Source organism: Suncus etruscus, chromosome 1 (assembly GCF_024139225.1).
Source record: "Suncus etruscus isolate mSunEtr1 chromosome 1, mSunEtr1.pri.cur, whole genome shotgun sequence".
Classification (NCBI taxonomy): Eukaryota; Metazoa; Chordata; class Mammalia; order Eulipotyphla; family Soricidae; genus Suncus; species Suncus etruscus.
The window spans coordinates 122,363,719-122,382,818 of NC_064848.1; positions in this window are offsets into that span (position 1 = coordinate 122,363,719).

Sequence of the window (19,100 nt, forward strand, 5' to 3'; positions counted from 1 at the left end):
AAATGCAGCAGCTGCTTGAGAAGTCTGAACTGAAACTAGCAAGCTGGCATCACCTTATTTCTGCAGTGATATATTCAAGCCAATTCCTGAACAGTTTCTAGGCCAACTCACCTTATTTGCACTAGAAATAGTGCTGTCTTTTCCACTTTATATATCCTTTCAAAGTGCATTAGGAAACTTAATAATACCTCTTCGTTTCTTAAAGAAGTCATCTAAGGGTGCCAGGTGGAAGGTTCTCACTAGGTTGACACTTCTGCTCATATTACCTCTGAGTAATATGCAGTATAGGATTGCTTCAATATCTCATTAATATGCATGCAACAGCTTTCAAATTTTAGGATATATAAAACTGCTCATATGAACAGTAAGTGTGTAGGCATGTTAAGTTTAAATATAATTTTACTAGATTTACAATGCTGTCTTTGAAGAGAGAAACAAAATATTCTGTTAAAGACTAGCTAATAAGTGTTATGAAGTAACTAATCTTTGGACAAAATGAATTGAAATTTTTATAGATTAATATAGCAAAACTAAATATTTTATTATCTTTAATTTGCTTTTCTTGAATGAAAGATATATTTTGAAGAACATAGTCTCCTCGAGAATACAAAATATAATGCCCTTTTTGAGCAATATGGTAGTGCACCCATTAATTTGGTTTTTCCTTCCTTCCTTCCTTCCTTCCTTCCTTCCTTCCTTCCTTCCTTCCTTCCTTCCTTCCTTCCTTCCTTCCTTCCTTCCTCCCTCCCTCCCTCCCTCCCTCCCTCCCTCCCTCCCTCCCTCCCTCCCTTCCTCCTTCCATTTTTTCCTGCAGCTTTTGATTTTGGGCACACCTGCTGATGCTCAGGGCTTAATATTTGATTTGCACTAAGAGGTCTTTTCTTGTGAGGCTCAGGGGACTACAATGGATGCTGGGAATATAGTACAGGTTGTTTGTATACAAGGCAAGTACTTTACCCTTTGTACTATCTCTTAGGTCCCCCTGGTTATTTTTTATATCATAACTTTCCTAATTGATAATGAAGAAACTTTTAACTTGAAAATGCCCATGGACACACACAATGCTCAACAAAGACCTTATTCTATAAACAAAGAATCTGAAAAGAGAGAAAGCAGCTAGACAATAACTTCTTACTCAGACAAACACCACACACAAGACTGAATTAGCATGCCACAAGGACAGGTGAAGATCAAATTTTCTGCAACAGGCCATCAAAGAAAATAAATAGGGCACCAAGATCTCCAATCTCATCAGGTGGTTTTGAAACCTGGGCAGAAGGCCATGTCACAAATTTGAACTTACTCCTATACCCAACAGTGAAAGATGTCCTTCCCATTTCACTTAAATATTGGGATTTGCCCTGATTCATTCTATGTCTGAATCCAACTATGAAGAATTTTCTATATCACAATGGTTTCAATACAATTAAAATTAAGAGAAAAAACAACTTTTACTTGTCACACAGTATACTATGGATTCTCATGACACCCCTGAAGAATACAACTTGTTTTCTATTTCAAAACATTATGGTGAAATGAAAAAGGGTCATTTCACACCCTATTGTAAAAATGCAGCAAGACAATGTTGGATGATCAAGAAGTTTCAGAAAACTCCACTTTGTCTGTGAAATATTCAGCAGTTTATATTCTCTTTTATACATCAAAGAGACCTGCAGCAACTGATAAGGCTGTTTAGATTGAGCAATTGTTCAAATAGCTGCTCTTTATAGATGTCTATAAAAATGTTCTAATGCTTTTAATAGGGGCAGGATGCATTGAGAAGCTTGAACTCCCATTACAGTAATCACTGTAAAAATGTTTTAGTGTCTTAATTTTAATATTTCTATAATAACTTTTAATGTTTTTGTTCATAATAGTTCTTGGAGATATAGATTGGACTTCCTAATTTCGCTTTATAATCTATATTATATCAGACTACAATACAGTGCTCATTATCATGTCTTGAAAATATTAGAATTTATTCATTTTCCATTTCTATTAGCATGATAATATGATCTAATGTTTATGTCTACAGATATTATTGGTATAGAATACTGCATGGTATAGCCTTTTCTACAGTGCTCATTCATTTTTAAAATTTATTTTTTATTTTTTAATTTTGAAAGTACCTTTGCTTTTATTTTAAAAATGTAATATAACAGATTATAAAACATTGTTGTTGCAAAATATTTAAAATATAAATAAGTCAATATGAACAAGGTAATATTGATACATTTATACCTTTAAAAATGGTTATGATTCTGAAAGTACCTTATCATTTAAAAATTTTTTTATTTAAACAAATTTATTACATACATGATTGTGTTTGGGTTTCAGTCACGTAAAGAAGACCACCCATCACCAGTGCAACATTCCCATCACCAATGTCCCAAATCTCCCTCCTCCCCACCTGACCCCCGCCTGTACTCTAGACAGGCTTTCTGTTTCCCTCGTACATTCTCATTATTAGAATAGTTCAAAACATAGTTATTTCTCTAACTAAACTCAACCCTGTTTGTGGTGAGCTTCATGAGGTGAGCTGTAACTTCCAGCTCTTTTCTCTTTTGTGTCTGAAAGTTATTATTGCAAGAATGTCTTTCATTTTTCTTAAAACACATAGATGAGTGAGACCATTCTGCGTCTTTCTCTCTCTCTCTGACTTATTTCACTCAGCATAATAGATTCCATGTACATCCATGTATAGGAAAATTTTATGACTTCATCTCTCCTGACGGCTGCATAATATTCCATTGTATATATGTACCACCGTTTCTTTAGCTATTCATCTGTTGAAGGGTATCTTGGCTGTTTCCAGAGTCTTGCTATGGTAAGTAGTGCTACAATGAATATAGGTGTAAGGAAGGGATTTTTGTATTGTATTTTTGTGTTCCTAGGGTATATTCCTAGGAGTGGTATAGCTGGGTTGTATGGGAGCTCGATTTCCAGTTTTGGAGGAATCTCCATATTGCTTTCCATAAAGGTTGAACTAGACGGCATTCCCACAGCAGTGGATAAGAGTTCTTTCTCTCCACATCCCCGCCAACACTAAGAATAAAATTTATTTTTAAATCAAGCTAGTTTTTGATTTTATCAGAAACCCCATTTTTCAGTTTGCTTTCAGGAAAGGAAGCTGGGTGCTCATAATTCATTAGATGATGCTTTATGGTGTAGACTTTTTTTTTTACAGTGCTCATTACCATACTACTTAATATTCAATATTTGAAAATTATGATTGTTTTGAGAATGTTCTATGCACAATCTAACCCAGGAGGAGGCCTTTTTTCTGCAAGTTTACCCTCACTAATAATGATCTTCCTACGAATTGGAAAACCTTTTCGTCTGACCTGTGGCTTCTTATTTTTTTTAAGTGCTCTGACTTATTCCAGCTGGATCAGTTTTCAACTGCAACCTATGAATCTATCTTCTACTATATGTGTGTGAGTGCATATATGTGGTAGCCACCATTATGTCTATCTAATGTCTGTCTGTATTGTGCATAATGTCTGCCTATGTTGTATATAGTCCTTCCCCTTGTTATATATAACCCTTTCTTTTTCTGCTCCCCTGCTTACCCCTTTACAAATTCTTCCCTGTTCTTTCACTCTCACTCTCAATTTTTATGTCTCCCAACTTAACCCTTTTTATCCTCAATTTTTGTTGTTGTTGTTGTTTTTGTGTTTTAGCCACACCCATTGACTCTCAGGAGATACTCCTAGCTTTGGCTCAGAAATCTCTCCTGGCTTGGGGGACCATATGGGACACTAGGGGAACGAAGTGAGGTCTGTCCTAGGCTAGCACATGCAACGTAGACACCTTGCAGCTTGCGTCACTACTGGAGCACCTTACCCTCAATTCTTAACTCCTCAGGAATCTGAACATTTCCCCCATCCCAAATCGCTGTCAGTTGGCTCCCAAAGGTGGGTCTTATAACCCACCTCTTGTCTCAGCTTGGAAAGAAGCTTCTGTTACCACTGCTGCTGATTAACTTTAGGTGGCCTCTTTTCTCCAAATCCCTTTACCATGGACTTAGCTCGTTACTAGATTCAGCTTTTGAGAGACTCTCAGGTTGTGCACATTTTCTGATCTGTTACTGCTGCGAGTCATTTTTAGATTCTATAAGACCACATCACAGGTGCTCCAGGTTCTATCCACACACACCCTGAGTTTTTCAAAAGACTTAAAGGGGATATGGTTATATTTTTGTATATTTCTTTAGGTGTATTTTCTTAACAGGTGTAATCTTATTGTGCATTTCCTTATGTATATGTACTTAACCCCTCCTTTTCAAGAATTGTTTAGTAGGAAATTATAGAAGAATAGTTTCTCTTGGATTCTAAATTTATTTTAGATCCGGGTCATCAGGATTGTTTAGCTTGTTATTTTCACCTTCATATACACCAGTAGTAGACTGTAACATTGTTTCTTTTTGCATAGGCACATTCAAATGGGGGAAATATTACATATATAAAGAAACTCTTATCTAATAGGGATAGAAACTTCCAAATTTTTTATTGCAGAGGGGCCTTTCACCCTGAACATTTGTCATAGTGACTTGATGTAGACTGCAGATCTTGGCCTTTCACCCTGAACCTTGGGTCCCTTTTTTGGAACTGGCACAGTTTTCCTCACCAACATCAGTAATTGAACTTATACCAGGGAAGGCATTAATGCTGTGCTGGCACCGATTTGCTCCAGGATGTATTCATAGGACACCCTCATGACTTGGATACAGCAACAACTTGCTTTCAGGGTGGTTTTTCCTATCTCGCCACCTAATGGTGAGATGAAACCGGAAGATGTTTTGTGACATCCTGACTTCAACAATAGATCTGCAAAAACCAAGATCTAATTACTAAAGTCTGACTGTGACAACCATGATTGAGAATATCTTTTTCTACGACCATGAAGAAAGACTTTGGGTTAGACAACTTAGTATGCCTGGAGCATAGAGTTGGTCTTATGGCAGGATGCTTCATGGGTAGGGTCACCCTGTTTTTAGGCCAAAGGTTTTGTTCTTTCTATTTCCCCAACCTTTACTGCACCTAAAAAACTGCCACACATTTTTATCTTTAGATAGCGGTTCTTGTCTTTTTCATAAAAACTTGGGACACATATAACTTGGCTTTATCTCATATTTCTGCATTTTTCTAAACATTAGGAAAGAAAAAAAATAATGGGGACCAGGTCCAAGTGGTCTCAGGTGCATTGGTGGAGAAAAAAAAAGGACAAAACTAAATATCCAAGCCAAAGTCAACAATAAAATCAAGAGACCCAAACTATAACAATCTAAACTTAAAATGGGCCTGCTATATGGCAGAACAGAAGGCAAAGGGTGGTAGTAGAGGATTCACATGGTGGCGGGAGGTTGATACTGGTGGGACTGACCCTGATTCATTATGTCTAAAATCATAGACTTTGTAAATTCCAATGGTTTCACTAAAACAAAATTAAAAATAAATAAACTTACAGCTTGAATACAATTTCAACAGTAATACCCGGCAAGCTTCTCTGGTAAATCAGAATCTGAATCAAATAATTAGAAAAATTGTGTGATATCTAATGTACATGAGTGATAGGGATATACATATATAAATACATTTAATATTTGTAATAAGTAAAATAGAGAATATCTGTTTAAAAAGTAAATGTCTCTTAATTAAGTCACTGAATTAACAATCATGATTAGTGAAATATGTTGCTTGTATAAGTAATCTTGAGATTGAAAAGAATTAATTAGATTATAGTTCTAGATAGGGGCAGCACAGTTTGTAAACCATCAATACCTATTGGAATTCACACAGTGATGATAAGAATAGTGAACAACGTATTTGAATGAGAGTTATTAACAAAACTGTCAGCAGTTGTCAGCTATTTTGAGTAAGAACTTAACTGAGGAGAGTGATAAAAAATTATGGAGACTATTTCTATTAAGCCCATTAAGTTGGTTGTCATATCTCTGAGCAGTATATAAAAACATATGTTTTTTACTTTTTCCAAATATAGAAAGAATTACATAACATAATTCATAAAAAACCCAGTGAAAGACTTGTTGATTTTTGTGATTTTATTTATTTATTTACAAGTTATGCAAAATTATGTTTTATGGTAAGAATATAATAATTTCATAAACTATTTGAAAAATAAAGTTAAAAATAAAATTGTAATTTTGATTGTGGGTGAAACTTCTTCCTTATTTAATTTTTCTTAGAATATTTATTTTAGGGCCCAAGAGATAGCACAGAGGTATGGCATTTGCCTTGCATGTGGCTGACCCAGGATGGACCTGGGTTTGATTCCTGGCATCCCATATTATCCCCTAAGTCTGAGCACAGAGCCAGGAGTAACCACTGAGCACCTCAGGGTATGGCCCCAAAACAACAAAAATTGTATTTTTATTTTAGAAAATTGATACTTATAAGCACTTTATTTTTCTTTAACATCAATAGAAATCTTTTTAAAAATTTTTGGTAGACTTTTTGTTTCCTTTAAACACACTTATGTTTTCTAAGTAATTTAATGCATTTTTTGATATATAAAGTTCAAGTTGAGTGTACCATTTTTTCATTTCTGTGAGACGAGATATCACAAGCCTTTATCCAAACTTACTCCTAAAGGTATTAAAAGCTTGTTATGCCTCTGAATAAATGTCTCAAGTATCAGATAAACTTAATATGAGCATGTAGGACAAATTGTACTGTCAAGTTCTCTTACTTGAACATAGATGTTGTTTATGTTGGAAACATGTATAATGCTGTGAGTTTTTCAATTGATGGAGATTTTTATTATATTCCTGCGAGATCTTGTGACAAATTGTAGCTTCTGAATTCATTGGGCATTGTGGATCACACAACGAAGTAAGAAAGAGAATTATAAATATCTTAATTCTCTATATGTATGAATTCTAGGCAGTCAAATCTCACATTCCCTTAATCCAAAATTTTACTACTAAATAAGCAAGGATTGGTCATTTGGATCAAAATTTTATCAGTGTCAGCAGCATCAAGTTTCAAAGCAGAAGGACAGATGCAGGTATCTTTAAACATAGCTATCTCTGTCACATTGGGAATGAATATACACTTGAAAACTATTTCTGCAATGGTATGAAGACAATTCTTTAGATTTGGACAAATTAGTGCATTTATGGAAACTTTTAAAAAATATATCTTTAAGCATTCATTATTTAAGCTTCACAAATTAAGCATTATATAAGCATCAAATGTACACAGTGCAACCTTTCCATCATCAATATTCCCCAATTTCTCTCTCCACATACTTACTCCCTGCCTGTTTTCGGAATAGGCATTCTGCCTCTCTCTCACACACTATCATTATTATATAGTAGTTGTCAGTGCAGTTAATGCTCCAACTGTGCTCACTGCTCTTTGTGGTAAGCTTCATATCATGGGCTGGTCTTTTCCCTCATTTCTATTGTTTCTGGGTATTGTTACCATCCTCTCCTTTTTTTTTTTTTAGTTTGTTTTTTGGCTCACATCTGGCAGTGCTCAGGGTTACTCCTGGCTCTATGCTGAGAAATTACTCCTGGCAGGCTCTGGGATGGGATGCCGGGATACGAACCAGACCTTCATGAAAGGCAAAAGCCTTACCTCCATGCTTTCTCTCCAACCCCTATTTTTATTTTTGTATCTTACAGATGAGTGAGATTATTTTTGTCTATCCCTCTTTTCTGACTCATTTCACTCAGTATAATAGTTTCCATGTTCATTATATGACTTCAATTTTTACTAACAGCTGCATCATAATATTCCACTGTGTAAAAATACCACAATTTTTTTAGCTACTCAACTATTGTGGGCATCTGTGTTGTTTCTAGATTCTGATTATTTTAGATAGCACTTACAGAAACTACTAAAAGGGTGTATTCATAAGCAAAAAAATAAATACTATTTGAAAAGGATCTTGAAGTGATTTCACAAACAGGAGGAAAAACTGGAGGGCTGAGGGGAGAATATTAGTTTCAAAAGTACTTTCTCTTTTCCAAAGCATCCTTATTTCATTATTTTTCTATGTTCCTTCTCCCTCTATTTTGTTTCTCCAAAAATAACTGGCCAAAGGGGAGGTGAAGAACTTTGTATGAGTGGTTACCAACATTAATGGTTTCCTTGTAAAGAATATGAAAGTATTTTAATATTGATAATGATTTACTAATTTTTTTAAAGAATAGGATTCTGTAAATCTTGGGCTAGTACTTAGATAGTTAATTTTATTTCTTAAACCAGATTTCATCTGCAGGAATCCTCGATCTATACAATACAACTTGAGAAAAAATATGATTAAAAGACAAGATTATGGAATAATTGTGAATTTAGACTAAAAAACTGTGTCCCCAATTATGGAGGCAACAGCATAAATAATAGTTTTATTCTAAGCAGGAAAAAAAAAAACAAACAATAAACAGAACAATCCCAAAAGTGTTGAAATAACACAGAAGAGGAGACAAAAATAAAATATCATTGAAATGTTTTTTTTATGAATAAGAGGGAAACCAGCTCTTTCTAATTTCGAACAAGCCAACTTAATGCCACTTAGAAGTTATCTGGAGCTCACAGGTAATTCACTTACTTTTTCACAGATTTATTTTAGGTTAAAAGCTGCTTTTCCTTGTGCCTCTAAAAGCAGAAAACCCTGCAATTTTCAAATATTAACTTTACAGACCTGAAAATGTACATAAGCCAGGAATTATAAACTAAAAACTGAAAGGAATTCTATAATAAAAAGATTTTTTTGTTCAGTAGAATAAATCTCAGGAACAAAAAGGTTGTTATGTCAAGAGTTGGTCAAGAAAAGTTAATTAACTCCAACTATAGAAAAGTTAAGGGTTAAGAGGTTTTTTAGACATATTAATAGAGTTTGATAAAGCCCATTTAGTAAACCTTTCTGGTGTTAGTAAATCAGAACTTGCAATATTATAGTCAGAAGATAAATGGGGTCCAAATAAATTTTTCTTTTTTATTACTTTTTTAAATGCCATGGATACAAAAATGTTCATGATTGAATTTAGTCATACAATGTACACCACTTTAACTAGTGCACATTTCCTGCCACCAATGTCCCCAGTTTTATCTCCACTCTCCAATCCTGCCTGCCTCTGGGCATGCATTTTACCTCTCTTCCTTTCTCTTTTTCTTTTCTTTCTCTTTTTTCTTTCTTTCTTTCTTTCTTCTTTCTCTTTCTTTCTTTCTTTCTTTTTCGTTCTTTCTTTTCCTTTCTTTCTTCTTCTCTCTTTCTTCCTTTCTTCTTTCTTTCTTTCTTTCTTTTTTTTTTTTCTTTCTTTCTTTCTTTCTTCTTTCTCTTTCTTTCTTTCTTTCTTTCTTCTTTCTTTTTCTTTCTTTCTTTCTTTTTTTTCTTTCTTTCTTTCTTCTTTCTTTCTTTCTTCTTTCTTTCTTTTTCTCTTTTTTCTTTCTTTCTTCTTTCTTTCTTTCTTTCTTCTTTCTTTCTTTCTTTCTTTCTTTCTTTCTTTCTTTTATTCTTTCTTTCTTTCTTTGTCTGTTTCTTTCTTTCTTTCCTTTCTCTCTTCCTTTCTTTCTTTCTTTCTTTCTTCTTTCTTTCTTTCGTTTTCTTCCTACCTTTCTTTCTTCTTTTCTTTCTTTCTTTCTTTCTTCTTTCTTTCTTTCTTTCTTTCTTCTTAAAATTTTTTTTTTTTCTTTCATTTTTAAGAAACTCCATTTTGCCCTATTGTTAAGGAATGGGTACCATGCATAGCACTTTATTTTCAATCAGTATCCAACTCTTGTCCAGTGATCAGTTCCATCTATGATTGTAATAGTGGAGTCTTCTCTACCCTAATGCACTGCTCCACTATTTGTGGCAAGTTTCTACCATGAACTGGTCCCCCTGACCCTCATTTCTATTGTCTCTACCTATTATTGCATACAATATTTGATTTTTCTTATGTCCCCAAAATGAGTGAGATTATTCTATGTTATCCCACACCCTCAGACTCATTGCACTCAGCTTAATACTCTCCCTATACATCCATATAAAACTTTTCATGGCTTCAATTTCTCTAAGAGTTATGTAATATTCCATTTTATAGAAGTACCACAGTTTCTTTTCACTCATCTGTTCTCAGAGTTGTTTGCAGATTCTGGCTATTGTAAATAGTGCTGCAGAAAACCAACCAATCAACAAACAAACAACCCCCCACTCCCCAAAGTCAGAGGAATGTAGAGGGTTTTTCTGCATTGTGCTTTTTGGTTCCTAAGGAATTTCCAAAGGAGTAGTATTGCTGAGTTAAATGGAAGCTCAAATTTAGGTGCTTTGAGGAATATTCATATTTTTTCAAAAAGTCTGGACTAGTCTACATTCCCATCAAGACTGAATCAGAGTCACTCTTTTCCTGCATCTTTGCGAGGAAAGGTTGTTCTTGTTCTTTGAGATGTGCGCCAGTCTCTGTGATGTGAGATGGTACCTCATTTTTGTTTTGATTTGCATCTCTCTAATGATTAATGATGGGAGTAAAATTTTTTCATGTGCCTTTGACCACCTGTATTTCTTCTTTGAGGAAATGTCTGTTCATTTCTTCTCATTTTTGGATAGGGTTAGATTCATTTTTTGTTGAGTTTTATCAGTGCCTTGTATATCTTAGTTACCTGTATCTGATTGGTATTGGTGAACAGTTTCTTCCATTCCACGGGTAATCTTTGTATCCTAATTAATGTTTCCTTTGAAGTACAGAAGCTTCTCAGTTTAATGTAGTCACATTTGTTTTATCTTTGCTTCCATTTTCTTGGTCAGTGTTATTTCATCTGCAAAGATGCCTTTATCTTCAATTCATGGAGTGTTCGGCCAATGTTTTCTATTAAAACAACATAGTACTGGAAAAATGACAGACCCTCAGATCAATGGAATATACTTGAATATTCTGAGACTGACCTCAGATAAATGACTAACTAGTCTTTGATAAAGGAGCAAGAAATACAAGTGGAGCAAGAAAAGCCTCTTCAACAAGTGGTGTTGATAAAACAGGTCAACTACATGAAAAAAAAGTGAATTCAGATCTTTCTTTAACTCAATTAAGAAAGGGCAAATAAAAATGGGTTAAAGACCTTGATATCAAACCTGAAACCATAGGTACATAGGGGAAAATGTAGGCAGAACACCCCATGACATTGAAGATAAAGACATCTTCAAGTATGAAATACCAACTAATTTTAATACAGCTTGTTGAGTCTTTAGAGTTTATTAGCATTGACCTGAGGACAGATATAATCATCTTCTAGTTCTAACTATTGTTTTGTCTCTCTTACCAATTAGTCAAACAAACATTAGCAAAATAGTGTGGTAGTAAGTACAAATTGTTACCAAATTTATCAATGCTTAATTGCACAATCTAGAGAAAAAAGAAAAGATTAAAATGCAATGATATTATATTTATTATATATAATGTTTATATTAATCAACATACAGGGCTTGAGAAGAGTATATCAGAGATCATTATTGTAGGAACCCAGAATTTTTGATGGAGTTTTATAAAAAAAAAAAGACAAAGGATGCACAAGTTGTAAGAATCAGAAGAAAAAAATTTGCTTTGTTTTAGTAAGAACCCCCAGATCTCTAATTTTAATTATTTGTCAAATGACTTAAATATGGAAATTTTAGGGTATCTTGGGGATAAGAGATGATAAATTAATAACTTCCTTTCAAGCCAATCTCTTGCCTTTTTGGTGCTGTTCTCCCTTAAACTTTTCTCATTTTTGACCACAGATCAGTGTGTTGCTAACATAGATCATTTTTCACTTCTTCCCCCTGCAAATTTCCTATAAAATAGAGACTCAAACTGAAGAAAATTATTTTTACTCTTTACTTAATCTCTTACTAACATAATCATTAAAGAATTATTATTTTATTGTCTTCACTGGATGAATAGCTTATGGAGCTTTCTTGTGTAAGAGGTTTACATTGGCTATTCTATACCTTCTGGAAAAAAAGGAATAGGAGCAAAGCCTATTTTGCATAGTTCCAATAAAATATTTAAAATAAACAAATATTTGTGAAGATAATCACAACTAGAGTCAAGTCTGACAGCTCCCAATCTAAAGAGTTTTGCATTCCGCAAATACCCTAGCACAGTGAAAGCACAATAAACAACAGTCCAATCTGAATAAAAATGAAATAGGGCTGGAGTGACTGTACATCAGGCAGGGCACTTGCCCTGTACACAACCAACCAGAGTTAGATCCTCTGCATCTCATTTGAGCCTAGCCAACAATGATCCTGAGTGCAGAGCCAGGAGTAAGCCCTACACACTCCCTGATATCTTTCTCTTCTGTCCTCCTATCCCTCAAAAGAATATAACAAAGTAGCAATATAACAAATATAATGAAGAAGCAATCTCATACTGAATTCTTAGTTCAGTTCCAAACGAAAAAAATTATGCAGCATTTTTGTTTCTAAATAATGATGATACAGAGCTAATCAGAACAATTTTTTAGACACTATTTTATTTACCAGAAGACCCTACTAAGAAACTGGTATAGCCAAAGAATCTAAGAGAATATTATTGACTCTTTTTTTTTTTGGTTTTTGGGCCACACCTGGTGGTGCTCAGGGGTTACTCCTGGCTATCTGCTCAGAAATAGCTCCTGGCAGGCATGGGGGACCATATGGGACACCGGGATTTGAACCAACCACCTTAGGTCCTGGGTTGGCTGCTTGCAAGGCAAACACCGCTGTGCTATTTCTACGGCCCCAACTCTTAATTAAATATTTGACAAAGTACTCCAGTCAGAATACATAATAGATATTTTATTCATGTACCACAATAATAAAACACAAATAATATAATATGGAAAAATATAGACATTTCATAAAAAAAGATTTATAAACAACCATAAGGATATATAAAGTTTTTATTTTTAGTCACTGGGAAATGTAATTAAGTCAAGAAAATTATACTATTTAGCCATCTGTATGGCTAAAATTAAAAAAGCAGAATGGCAGTATCATATATTGGTAAGGATATAAAGCAATTAGCATTCTGAAAAATCATAAAGGAAGTGTAGAAGAATAAAAACAACCTAGCAAATAAGAAAATGTGAAGGAATTAAGGCATAGTATTTTGTTGTGATGCATCGGGCAATTGAGGTATGCAGAGATCCACATTTCAATAGATGATAGATGGTAAGTGATAGAAATAGAACAAGCCAAAATAGAAATACCTATCAATGAAAGACTTAGATAATATGTGCAAATGGATGTTTTCATGTAGCAATGTATTCATGTGTATGTTTTCTAAGAAAAGTGTTATGAACATACTCAGTGAATCAATCAAAAAGACCACACACATAATTCCCAGTCCTAAATTTCTTTTCTTTTTCTTTTCTTTTTTTTTTTTTTTTTTGGTTTTTGGGCCACACCCGCAGTGCTCAGGGGTTACTCCTGGCTGTCTGCTCAGAAATAGCTCCTGGCAGGCACAGGGGACCATATGGGACACCGGGATTCGAACCAACCACCTTTGGTCCTGGATCGGCTGCTTGCAAGCAAACAACACTGTGCTATCTCTCCGGGCCCTAAATTTCTAAATATTATTTTTCTCTAAATATTATTTTAGCCTTCTTGGAAAAATAGCTTATTCTGGGCTTAGAGATATTAATAAAAATGACCAGAAATTTCTTAGTTAGACTATAAGTACTTAAAGAATAATATGTATAAATCAAAAGAATCTAAGATACAGTTTAGAAGAGGCTTTGATTTTTCAGTCTGAGACATTGTGCATTACAAAACTAGTAGTACTATAATTTATTGAACATTGTTGATATCCATAAATACAATTTTTTAAAATAGAATAAAAATCCAATTTATATTTGAAAGCATTCTCCTAACTGACAATGGAGTAATATAAGTAGAAATCATGAATAAATATTAATTGTGGAGAAAAGTTTAATGAAGAACAGATTAACATGCCACATTAAAATATTTTCCATAGCTAAGTCTGTTAATTACACAGCATAAATAGTAACTTTATATATATATATTTATATACATATATATATATACACCTTGTGTTTACAATATGATTGTTCTTACTTGCACTTCAAAAGCTTCATTAGTCCAATATTATGGTATTTGCCTTCAAAGTTGAATCATTAAAGACAGTTCCAATGCCAGATTTGATAGCTGACATCACATCCCTCAAGCACTGTTAGCAGTGATCTCTAAACACAGAGCCAGAAGCCCTGAGTACTGCCTGGCACAGCCACAGAACAACAGCAGCAGCAGCAGCAACAACACAACAACAACAACAACAAAAACAGATAAAAAATAACTAACATGTATGCCGGTTTTGTGGCTGACATCCCAAGGGACGGTTTGGAGCCAGTGTAGGCTGCCTCCTCCTTTGCCATTGTACTTCCAGAAGTCCTGGAAGCCATACCCATGATCTGAGCCTTCCTCCAAATTCACACAAGCAGCCAATGCAATAGACTATAATAACTCTTGAAGAGAGGCACAAAAAATGACAAAGACTCATGAACCTATCAGCCCCACAGCTGATCACATCGGGGCCATTCATAGGGCCCCCACAAACCCCACATACTGCTATCACAATATGAGCTCATTAGCCCAGCTCCACAGATTCTCAAAGTTAGGATGGCACAACAACAATGTTAATATTGATTCCCCATAGGAATACACCAAATTATATGTAAAATTATCATAGAAGCCACATAACTTAAAAAACAGAACCAACAACAGACTACTCAACTAGCAATATAAACTTAGTAGACCTTCAGACAATAAGATAGCAATTCCAGGGCAAGATACGACAATTTTCACAAATTTTCTTTCAATAATTTTTTCTTTATAATTCCATTGCCATTTCATTTTATTCAGCAGTAATAAATTATTCCTACCTTCCAAGGTGCAAGCTTTATTGAGGTTGGGAAACTGATGATGAGGGTGAAGGGATTGTCACACTGGTGGTGGTATTGGTGTTGGAATATTAAATGACAGAAATAACTATTATGAGTAACTGTAAACCACAGTGTCTAAAATAAAGTATCATCTGAGACAATTATAAAAATTCAAAACGGAAACAGTAAGAAGTACCTATAAAAAACAATTTTATTTTTATTTTAATTGCTGTAGAGGATGCTAAAATTAAGACTGACAAATGATCTTCCCACTGATCATAGTCAGGAATTAATTCTGAGCACTGCAGGGTGTGACTTCAAAACCAATAAAATAAAATAAAATGACAAAATAAAATAAATAAACTGACTTCATAATGTCATTCTGGACTATTTCAAAACACATTTTATACATTATTTATTATTTCTTCCGTTGGATGCCCTCTGTGACAGTGTTCCTAAATCGACTGAGCAGAGATGGAAATGGACAGCATAAAGAGGGGTGCCATCTCCCATAATTAATGATTTCTAATTGGGCTTGACCTTGGGTCATCCTTCCTCTCTCACAGAGAGCTCTGGCTATATTACCTATCAATATTGCCTTGCTCCAGGGCAATTCTATACCCCTTTGTTCATGCTGAACTTCTCCCCAAAGCCTCACATATCCTCTGAGCTATGTCCTGTTACCCTTCAGATAACACCCCTATAGGCTTAATTAGCAATAGATAGGAATGTGCTTTTTATTTTCCCTTCACCCTAGGTTGATTAGTCTTTAATAATAAATGTCCTACATGAAAGGACAGTCAGGGCTCTCTGTCCAAGAGGCTGGGAGCTCTCTGAGTCAATGCTTTTCTTTCTCATGTCTTTCTTGTTTCCTTAATCCTCATGGGGCCCCTGTTTCAGACCTGTTCACCTGGGACTGGACTCCAGCATCTTCCATCTCCTTTGAAATTTTATGAACACAAATGTACCCCTGGTTTACATTTCTGTGAATTAGTTTACATAATTGCTTTCGCAATGGTATCATAATGACTTTTCTAAAATCGTGTGTATATTTTGTGTGTATATTTTTAAATCTGTGTGTATATGTCTGCATGTGTATTTTGGAGAGAGTTATGCTGATGCTCTAGTATTCAGGTTTGGACATCTAATGCCTTTTATACATCCCAGCCACATAGGAACCTAGTCTGCTAAAAGAATACACTATAAAATTTCAGTTGATACATGACACATTACAGATTGGACCACTTATTACCACTCTATCTAGGTTTCCAGCACAGCCATAATTATTCAGCATGGGAGCTAGGTATCAAATATCAAATTTAAACCTGGAAATGTATTGTGCCTTTTATTATGCTAGAGAGGTTTGGAAACCTAACATTCAGATAGAAAAAAAAGAAAAGAATTGCTGACTACCATGTGTCCTTGGCTTGTTAGAGTCTCTACTGACTGAGTACCATAAAGACACTTCTGGGTCATAGAACTAAACAGGAAAATATATGCCAGTCATTATAAAGAGAATAACATCACAAAATTACTATTGAATCTTCTGTCTCTTTTTTATTCAGTATAAAGCAGAGGGTTTACTCCCCTTTCTGATTATACTATAATTAAGTACTAGCATCTATTGAGTTATGTATAACAATCTCTAATTAAAAATTAGACAGATTTGATACAGTAATTATCAATTTGCTTGATACATCTTTTATACCAATGTTTCAATGTTCCATTTTTAAATGAAAACACATTTTTATATAATTTTGTTCATAACCTGAGGTCATTTTATATGGGCCAGGTGAGGGGGAACTGATTATCCAAGCTTGGCAATTTAAAATCAAGATGGTGATTCCAATGACCCCAACAAAAACCTTGATAGTTACTAGATTCTCAGTATACAAACACAAAACAGTTGATTAGTGAATCTCAAGACATTGAGAAAAGCAAATTTTTTTTATAATTCCAGCATGTGCTTGATATAAATTTTATAAGTTACATTATTAAAATAAACTACATTATAATATAGTAAATTGCAATGGCACTATTTATGGAGTTAAATGATTCCATTTTACATTTATGAAGTGAGGGAAGTTGTTAATTTCCAGCATCACCTACTAAATAATAATTATAATAATCCTTTATTTCATCTTTAAGATGGGCAGCACATCTTAGTACACTCTTAGAGTTTAAGTATTCCATCCATATTTTATACATGACATTTCAAACAGAACAGTTCAGAAAGTCTCCCAAAATCACATTGTTAGTAAATATGGATCTAGGTAGAGTTGAGATCACAGTCACCCTAATTTCTGTGTCTTGAATATTACACAATCAAGTGCTTCCCACAATGAGTTATTTTATTGATGTACTTATTTTATTATGATGTATATTATGAGTATATTGTGATATACTTATACTTATTTTATTAATAACTTCTACTCATTTCATTTTTTCCTCTGAAACCATTTGACTTTCAAAGACAATAGGCAAGTTAACTGAGATTTGACTACTACTTTGTTTTCATTTTAAACATTCTCCTTAAACTTTTATTTTTCTTATCTATTTTCTTGTAGACAGACCAGTACTTGTGCTATTTTCCTGCACCAGGTGGTTAAATACATCAACACTGCTAGAAGAGTCCAACAAGAATATCTCAACAGCTTGTATAAGCCAGGTTTGCACAAAAAAAAAAAAAAAAAAAGTTAATAGCGACCAAACCCACAAGTAACTTTTAGAAGTCTTTCTACAATAGTGACTCCTTATAGTTTGTTTTTCCTATTTAAACAAAAGCCTTTCAATTACTTTGTCAGTGCAGGATTTGTGATAGTTGAAAGATTTTTTTCTACCTCAAATTATTTAATTGGCAAACTATTTTAAAATATTTTATTAATTATCTTTGTAAAGCATCAATAAGAAATTTTGAACAATGAGCATTTAGTAGCATTAGCAAGAAACAACGTTCACTTACTTATTATACTAAATAAAAGCATCATAAAAGTAATATGTACTCATACTATCTTTACGGGTAAATGAATATTTCTTTTTAAGCTCTTGGAAATTTAGAGATATTTTCTAGCCAATCCATTGTTAGATTCTTAAAAACTTAAAACCTGAGGTTGGGGTTGGAGTGATAGCACAGCGATTGGGGCGTTTGCCTTGTATGTGGTTAACCCGGGTTCAATACCCTATAGTCCCATAGCCTCCAACCTGCCAGGAGTGATTTCTGAGCCCAGAGCCAGGAATATCACCTGCAACGCTGATGGATGTGTCCCAGAAACCATAAAATAAGATAATATATATTTAAAAAAATATATTTAATTAAATTAAAAAATTATTCACTTGAAGACTGATGGTGCACACCATGATTTCACCCTGACTCTCCACAAAATGATTTCTAACATTATGCAAACATAAAGAGTATCCAGTGTACCCTCTCAATAATATTATGACCATCCTAGATGGGAAATCTCTTTTTCCTGGAAGGAAAACGATTTAATTAATTTTGATTATTTTCTAATGTGAGAGAAGCACTACACTATCTAAACTTAGACACTTAAAAAATAATTTTACAACTAAAATGTAATCCTCCTGGTATGAATTTTAGAATGTAAATGTAGTGAAACTGATATTATTGATAATGAAAAACAATGCAGTAAGCAAAATTAAAGATTATAAATCATGGGGCCAGAGTGATAGCACATTATATGGCATTTGCCTTGTATGTGACGCACCCAGAATAGACACAGGTTCAATCCCCGACATCCCATATGGTCCCCCAACTCTGCCAAAAATGATTTCTGAGCACAGAGCTAGAAGTAACCCTTAAGCGCCACTGGGTGTGGTTCAAAACACAAACCTCAAACAAAAGATATAAATTACGTATATAAGCATTTTAAAAAAATCCATACATGTGCTTCTTTGACATTAAATAAAATAGGGGTAAAAAATAAAGATATCAGTAATGGTCATAGAGAACAAAATAAATTCCTATTTTATTCAGATTCAATGTTATCAGTATTGAGATGATAGAACAGGCATGATTTAACATTTTCTTCTATGTTAGGATAAAAGATATGTTAGAACGAGGGTAGAAGATTACTAGCAAAGAATGGGAATCCAAATTGGGAATTCTGGGAAGACTAGGTCAATACTAGTTCCCTGGAATTTTCCAAATAAAGCCTCTGCAGTGTAGTTAGTGTTTCTTCAGTCAACATTTCTTGCATTAAAGTGAATTTC